Source organism: Morone saxatilis, unplaced genomic scaffold, assembly GCF_004916995.1.
Source record: "Morone saxatilis isolate NCDOM2014 unplaced genomic scaffold, NCSU_SB_2.0 Contig5, whole genome shotgun sequence".
NCBI classification, from domain to species: Eukaryota; Metazoa; Chordata; class Actinopteri; family Moronidae; genus Morone; species Morone saxatilis.
The window spans coordinates 17,514,646-17,523,934 of NW_023340095.1; positions in this window are offsets into that span (position 1 = coordinate 17,514,646).

A 9,289-nucleotide genomic window follows, 5' to 3' on the forward strand; every position below is an offset into this window, starting at 1 on the left:
ACTCTGAGCAAACTATAAAAACAATCATAATGTGAATGTTTTTAAGAGTGCAGAACATTGTAAGTAGCCTTTAGTATGAACACAAATATTAACACACTGCACATAGCTTTTAAATATATATATACAGTACATAGTAACAGGGTGACCACATCACGGGTTGAAAGGCTATGGATCTAGTCATATTATTTATGCTGTTGGGGTGGTAGATAAACAAATGTACACAGTATGAAACAGTAAATTTTCATACCATGGTACACCATTGTTTTGGTATTCCACTGCAACCTTATTGGCATTTCAATTTTATTGTTTTCATGGCAAGTTATTGTTCTGTATATCCCATTTATATCAATGAATTGGGCTAAAAACAGAATGAAGGAGGTGAATTTAAATATCTTTCAACATCTACCTCCACTTAAAAAATTGTTTTGCGTATTTTTACTTCACTTGGATGTTTGACCTTCACTGTTCAGAGGTTGATAGAAGACAGAGGAGGAGAGAAAGACCTTCACTGTTCAGAGGTTGATAGAAGACAGAGGAGGAGAGAAAGTTTGTCTTTGTCTCACCTTAAATCTGAGTTGGATGTATGCACATGTGCCATTTTGTGACATAGCAACTAGTTTGGGAGCCAATTACGGCCCAATATTGAATTTACAATATTGTGTGTAAGTGTGATGTACAAATATAAATATTCTAGCACACATACATTGAGAATGGACTTTACAGTGAAGTAGGAGACAACAAGTTTTATAACAAATATGTTTGTATGTTCACAGAGTCAGAATTTTTTTAATCCACATGTTGTGAAACATGTCTGAACGGGATCTTTTAAAAGCTGAACACAGTTGTAGTACATTAACCTGTAGATATGTACACCACTTATTCGGTTAATTTGTGTACATGCATATGCAAATGACTGAGTCAACAACTGAACACATGCATATGTAATGGCTATGAGGACCATTAGTAATAAACAGCGTGTACCACATTCTTATACTATGAGAATTGCTTGGAGATAGAACTTTATTGAACATAAGTTCCTTCTACACTGAGAAAGAATTACTAGAAAAGACAACTGAGAAGATATTATCCGGGGTCACCTCTCACTTTTCCCTCTTCTTCCTCACTTCTCGCCTCATCCTCCTCTTCGATTCCCTCACATTCCCTCACTTTTGTTGCCTGAGTCATTTTCATCAGCTCTTTTGTCTCCATCACATCTTTCTGCTCACTCTCTGCTACAAGTCAGATGCCTCTACAAGCATGAGTACAGGAGTAAAATTACCCTCTTTATATTGTATTTTATAAGCATCATAAATTGTACACTTATACTACAAAATAACTACTTTATGTTAGTGTTGCAAATCTCCTTACAGTGTAAACTGCTGCGAATGATTGCTGGTATAACTTCTAGCAGCTACTTAACTGTATATGGGCTCTAAACAGCAGTAACAAGTTGCCTGCTTCCGACCTGTAGATCCACCCCTGCACATCACCTACTGAAAGAGAAAAAAGGTTGTCAAAGGCTTTTCCTCACAGGTTGAGAATTGATTTGTGCTGGTCAGCCTTAAAGGCTGGAGCTCTGAAATCCTTCTGATTAGAGAAAGAATGTTCCCAATCTGCTCAAGCCCAACAGATAAATTAGTTGAGCCAATATATTTCTGACAAAGAAAGAAGCCTCTTGAGGTCAAAATAAGTCAGTAACAGTATTTTTAATATATAGAAAGAAGAAAAAAAGAAAAACCTGTATCACACCGTACCATGAGAGTACAATCTATGGTCTGAAGTTAAAAAACAGGTTGTATAACATGTATGACTTCTGTAATATCTGCCGATAAGCAAAGTCCCCCGACTTGGCATTGAGCCATTTGGTGAGAATGGTGGAATCATAGAGTTTTTGGCATAGTATAAAATGTGAAATGTACTGGCAATTCTTTGAGACACTTTGTTCAGCTCAGGACTCTGTATTAGACGTGTCTTCCTATTGGGCAATATATATTTATTCTTCAACCATCACCTTTGTGTCCTGAGTGATTGCAGATATTTCCCTGATGTCATCAGTCCAAGAAAAAGAAGTACAATACTACTGTAGTGGTTACACTTAAAATCAGTCTAAGTCAGCCTTGACTCACTAACATGGGGACATGGGGACAAATATACCTGCTGCATGTAAATGCAGATTTTACAGTTACCAGGTCAATGCAATGTCCATAATGTCCTGCTGTAATCTGATTTATCTCACTAACCTGGTTTCTAGTGTGCATGTAAACATGTTTGTTGATATGCTGTGGTTGTATACAATTGGTCCCTAATTCAGTAGTAAAATACAGTACAGTAAATTGGATTTTGGACATGGATAAGGTGTATTGAATGAACACTGGGCCACTGATAAATCAATAAAATACTAAACAGTTCCAATGAGGCTTGTTAGAATCTCCCAGGAGTTAGGTCGGGTAAAAAGCCTGGTTGTGCATACGTGTGTGTGTGTGTGTGTGTGTGTGTGTTACATCCTGACAAAGGAGAGAATCAATAAAGTAATGCAGACACCTTTTATGGAGAATACATTATGGTTAAAATAAACTATATGACATTACCATGTTTCACCATACAGTCCTTTCCCAGTGCAACAGCACTTTTCTATGCTTTGTTTTCTATGCTTGTACATTTCTAACTCAATTGCCTTAGTCCATAGGTCCTTTTTTAACGTTGCTACAGAATCACTTGATATTAAAAGAAATGGTCCAAGCTACAATCAGAACAAATCTACAGTATGTCTTCCACATTTATCGTTTAATCGCACAGAGATAACACTGGACCCTTTAAATTCTACATAATTAGTCTATTCATGTTATGCGAGTAAACCAAACCTAAGTTACTGTAATGCAACTCAAAAAATATAAGATTATATAAATATAAGGTGCAAAAGAATCTAAACTTTCTTCATAAATTGGCTAACAAATACCTGTCTCCCACCCCGCAACACTCAAGAAGTTACCTCTATTGTTTAAGGACAATGTTGTTGTATGAGCGCCTTTGCTTGAGCTTTAGAGGGGCTGGTAGGCAGATTTTGGAACTTTGGACAGAGCCAGGCTAGCACTATTTATGATAAGCTAATTGTCTCCTGGTCCGTAGTTAACGCACAGGCATGAGAGTGGTATAAATATTCTCTTCTAACTCTCTAAAAGAAGGTTAATAAGCATATTCCCCAAAAACCTGGACTACCAAAGACTGCATTCCTTTTCTTACTTCCTTTCTGGCTTCATGTAGCTTCTAACCAAGCATTACCAGTTGTCATTATTGGTTATTCTTGGAAGACCTCATTTAAATGTACCAATTATTAGTTATGAGCTGCAGCTGTGTTTACCCTGCCACGACACTGTGAAGTGTCCAAAGTGAAGTTGGACAGCTAGCCAGGGACATAATTAACACATCATCTCTAAACTATACCAGCAATGTTAGCAGTCATTAGCACAGAAAATGTTGGGTGCTGGGTTACAGTTTTACTACTTTTGTAGGGATCAGTTTTCTTAGCACTGATTACTTATTTTACTTTATTTTTGTATAGCCTGCGTTGTGTGGTTACACTCATTTGGCCAATTTTGTTTCATTCTTGCTAGAGGTTTTGTTTGCTGGATCTATCAGTGTTTTATCTAAGATAGACTCTGCTGCTGGTTTGACTTTAAAAACTAACAGAACAGCAGGGAGAAAAACAGGATTTCATTGCCCTCTCTGGTCTGTGTCAGCTCTGGGTCGGGCGTGGTCATAAGTGTGCCCTGTTACACCTTTAGCCACACCCAACAGTGATGCCGCGGTGTACTGACACACCCTGGAGGACATTTCACAATGAGAGCAGCAAGGTGAGAAGTTAATCCAGTGAAAGTCAGTAAATATGAGATTCTTCACATTCACAATTTAAAGAGCAACACCAGCCGTTTTCGTTTCAAAAATGTACACAGAGAATGTAAGACCCCAGGTAACAGTACTGTCTACTAGAATTGTACTTAAGTTAGACGTTTCTGCTGAAAATGATAACCCTCTAGTGCCAGTGCAGGAAGTAGTATTACATTTATATCATCATTCATGCATTGTTGTATGTACAATGTAGTGAAAAATAAGAGTGTGGAGGTTGGGGTGGTGGATAGGAGTGCTAAGCCACCCAGAGACACCCGAGGCTTTTATTAATATTTAATAATGACGAGGCTTGTTCTCAAACATTACTTGTGTAAATATGGACAGCTTTTCGGGAAGCTCTCGCCAACAACTAAAACCCACATTTAGTCTTGTCCAGCAGCCTCTTGCTCCGTCACTGTCTCTTTTTCTTTTCTTAGCTTCAATGTCCTTTTCAGTGTCTTCGTCTCTACCATGATGGCTGTAGAGGCTCGCCCGTCTCTAGTTCTGGTGCCCATTTTGGCATCTCACATGTCAACAGTCCACCTGAAAATCTCCTCAGCCGGCCAAAGCTGATGTGTTAGAGGTGTAAGCACGGCCCCCGGTGGTTCAGTTGGCTCCCAGTCCAGCAAGCTAATGGCAGTTAAGTGACAGTTACAGTAGCAGCAGTAAGCGGGTACTTTAACAACTGGTAAAGTGTTCTGTCCATCAGGAAACTTCATTTTTACCTTAATCAGTGACCTAGTTGTGTGTTGATCAATTGTGTGTGTGGGCGTTGTAACAACCCAGAGACCAAAGTGTACGGGATGCAGTGTGGGAATGACAGAGGCACCATTCACCTTATTACAAGTGAGTGTAGCATTGATTTTGAAGCTGATATATTAAGGTAGAATAGTTAAGTAATGTTGAAAATCAATAATTGCCATAGTCCGTCACTGTCTGTTATTTCCCTCAGTCTATAAAGTAGATAATAGACATGACTTGTTTAACACCTTGCACCACATTAAATGATCAAATACATTGTTAGTCCATGCCCCCTAGAATGACACTGAAGTGTTTTCTGATCTGACACCTCTATCGGCCGGACAACATCATTTATCTGTACCTTCCAAAACCGTTATAAACGCCGTGGTTAGGGTTTAGGCACAAATGCAACTTGGTTAGGTTTAGGATATCATTGTTTGAGTTAAAATTTCAGGTTAGGGGATCTTCATTGTAGGAATGTAAAGATATATTGTGGGACAAACGTGAAGAGGTAAATTGGGGAGATGAAAAATGAATCGTAATACTTTTTAAATTGAATTGTAACAAATCGCGAGTGTATTGTAGCATCCCTACTTTATTGTCAGGGTTACAATAATAACTATGTGGTTAAGGTTAGGAAAAGAAACGAAAGAAAACTTCCTCCTTTCTCCTGTCATAATGACTTCAGCCATTGGAGGGTTTTGACACTTGATGTAAACATACTATGTCATTTGAGGAATTGGCTGCAATGACCAATTCTGTAAATATTTTTGGGAGGGTTATTTGGATTGGATTATTCTGCAATAGTTAAATATGTCTCTAAATATAGTTATAGTATAATTAACAACAGGTGTTGGGTGCCATGTACAAGTACAGAATTAAAAATGGCAACCCCCATTTTTCTTGGAACCAAAGTGGAAATGAGCCCTATATTTTGGTAAGACAAGGAAGGACAAAATGTTGACTTACAGGATTTTTAAACATTCTGTCGTAAAAAGAAATTGATACCCCAGCCGCATTAATGCAAACCTTACAATGTTTTTCAAATGTAAACTTTTAGATGTTCTCACATGCCTTTGCCTTTACTTGTTTGTATCTGTCAGTGGCAGGCATATCAATAATAAAACCTATAAGAATTAAAGTACCGAGAATTCATACAAAGATTGCAAATGTTGTATTTGTAGAGCCTCATTATTTTACGTTCCCCACTATAGGGAAACAGTTATATTACAATTAATAAAGCTTATCTTATATTATTTTATATATATGGGCTTCCTGCATTTTGAATTTGAATTTTATTTAAACTGCCCTTTCTTATACTAATTCATATTCTCACACACACACAGACACTCCCAAACCAAATAATAAGTAATTTATTTATTTGCTTGATTTTATTAGATTAGATAAGATTAGATTATGATAACACTGATTGGTTGAGTAATATTGCCAGTGTGGGTGTATACATGTATGTATGTATGTATGTGCATAAAAGGAATCCATCTCTCATTCTCTGTTTACAAAAAAAGAGTGTCCGTATACACACTACTTGCAAGAGTATACACACCGCTTTTAGCTCCTTCTATTGTGGTGTTCAGTCCAAGGCCGTGTGCCATTCAGGCTGAGCTCTCAGAGCTCACATCCAAACCTCTGCTGCCTTCAATTAGCATTTAACTCATGAGTGTCAGTCAGTGTCTCCTTGTTCACCGAAGTAGCTGGGAATTCAATTTCTCCCTGTCCTTACAATCATCTGCCCCCCCCACCCCCACACCCCCCTTGTCTCCCTATGTCCTCTACCTCTCTGTCTCTCTGTCTATCCTGTGCCTTCTATTTTTCTTCACAGTTTCAGTTATTGAGCTGTTGAAGCAAGTGTGACAATTGATTTAGAAAAATTAATCAGTGGAACAGTATGGTAAATAAATGGCTGTTCATTTTCTGTCATCTTAAACAGAAAGAACAAGTATGTATGAAAAAGAGCGGCAATATGAAAACAGACCGACCTGCTGATTGATGTGATGAGAAAGTCTGAAACCTGCCTACACACAATGTCAAATATTCACACGCTTCAGCATGACTTAGTAGACTGGCTTTGGATAAAAAAAATCAAGAGTTGAAATGATTAGTCAATTAGTCCATCAGCTGAAGATGAATCTGGTTTAGATGATTCTAAAACCATTGTCTGGTTTCAGCCTCTCAAATGTGAGGATTTGAAGCCTTTCTGGGCCCTATATCATAAATCTTTATGTTGTGGATGAAACGAGACACTTTAAGATGTCATCGCTGGGAAATTATAATTTTTTGATGTTTTATAATGAAAATGAGTCATTGATTCATTAGGAAAATCTGAAAATAATTGTTAGTTGCAGCCCTATTCAATGGATCATTAGCTTGATTGACAGCACAATATTGCAATATTGTTTCTTTTAAGAACTACTTTTTCTGTGTGTTTTGACCCCCACAGTGATAACATCTATTTGGATTTGAAGAGGCTAGTCATACAGATTAGTAAACCTTTTATTGCTTGTTTTTTGTGTGGCATTTCACCTTAATTGACAGATATGACTGTAGATAGACGAGAAAGAGTCTTATCACTTTTTCGGTAGAATCAGCAAATGGCTATATTACAGTTGTCATGCGTCATATTGGGTTGAACAACTCTCAGTAAAAACATCATGGGCAGTTAGTCACCAGCTGATCCCTGGATGTGTTGCCATGTTGGACAGTTACGGCTTCTGTTCATTTCAGCACAAAATAAAAACCAACTCAGAGAAAAGTTGCTTCAGTTACTGTACGTAAGCCATCTCAGTGAACAATGTGTTTTTGTCAAGGTTACACCATGTTATTGTTCTATAGGAAAATGCAGTGGAGAACCGTGTTCTGGTGTGTTGGCACTTCAGCTGCTTGTTGGAATATGGAAAAAACACATTTATCAATCTCAAAGCCCATTGCATTCTGATGGAGGTACAGCCCTATATTCTGTTTATTTTACATCTGTATTTTCGGATGTGCCTGCTATCCATAGAGACCAATACGTTCTATTATGATTACGTTCTCCTGTGCTGTGACAGAACATATAGCATGTGTGTGGGAGGGGTTGCCGATATGGCCTCAAAATAATGTCACAATATCACAATGACTTTTTGTAATGATATTTATGACAATATACAGACTTTTTCCTTTTTTATCTAGGGCTGAGACCAATGATTATTTTTATTATCTAAAGTTATAGATAATGTCCATAGTGTGACTTTTTCAAGCTCAAGGGGATTTTCAACAGTCCAAACCCCAAATATATCCAGTTTATGATGATGAAGACAAAGAAAAGCAGCTTTTCACAAGTGAGAAGCTGGAACCATCAAAATGTATTTTTGCTTGAAACTCGACTTACATGATTAATTGACGGTTATTGATTACAATAGTTGCTAAATAGGGGCGCACAGTAGCTCACCTGGGAGAGTGCACACCCCAAGGAGGCTGAGTCCTCTACGACTATTTCTTTAAAGGTTTATATCATCAAACCTCTTCCACATTACAGACGTCAGCTCCTCCACAGCCAGCAGCCATGTTCATTTCTCCTGTCAAAATATAAATAAGTTGACACTGTCACAAAATCATTGTAAGATGTATGCCAGTGTTACCGTGTAAAATATGATATGGCACACCAAGCTTCAAGCATATACTCACTACTACCAAGATTACACACACAGCTTTTAGTTTCTTCTTACTTTCCAAGGCCCCGTGCCTCTTAGGCTGTACTCACATCTCACATCTGCATATGGACACAATCATAATGTGCTTTTACAGCCACCATATGATCAGTTATTCAATCATCTTTTTGAGAATGTAGTGATCACTTTCTCATTTTAATCAACAAATGTGTATTTTTTTTACTCCCCACAGGCATTTTGCACTTAAAAACAGACAATGAAAGCATCACGACTGGTCCAAACTTCTCAGAACATCTGCATGCACTTTACAAGGACATGCATATGGTACATGACACAGGCGCGCACACACACACAAACACATTGGTCCATCAAGCTGCTCTCCATCTGTATATCCAAGAGTCTCCTGCGACCTTCCTCCCAACAAGGCCAAGGGACATTCATACTGATTTATTCAAAGGGACGGTTCTCATTCAATTTTCTCCATATTCATAAGCGTGTTTCGCACCCCCGCTCTCGTTTTCCTTTTCAGCTTTAAATTAAAGGTACAGGAACGAGCCAGGCCTTTCATCTAGGGCTGGGGGTGGAGGGCTGTGGGAGGAAAGCAACTTCCCCGCTGCCCTTCCGCCTCCCCTCTCCTCTCCTCCTTCCTCCTGCTCCTGTCCCCCTGCCTCTCTCCTGCCTTCCCTCCAGTCCCTTCTCCTCCCTGTTCGCTGCAGCTGCTCCCGCTTGTCACCCTGTACCCCAAGCTTGAGGTCCTCTCTTTCCTTCCCTGTCGAAGGCCTTTGAAATTACGGCTTTCAAAAATGCTGGCTTTATTGAAGATTTCAATGAATGATTTTTCGCAGGTGGTCGTTGTGGGTGAAGGGCAAAGTGGGACGAAGAGGTAATAAATACAGAGTGGAGAGACCTCACCACTACCATCCCTCCCTCCCTCCCTGCCCCTTGTCAACGTCACACCCCTAACCCCCCACCCAACCCAACCCCAGCCACACACGCCT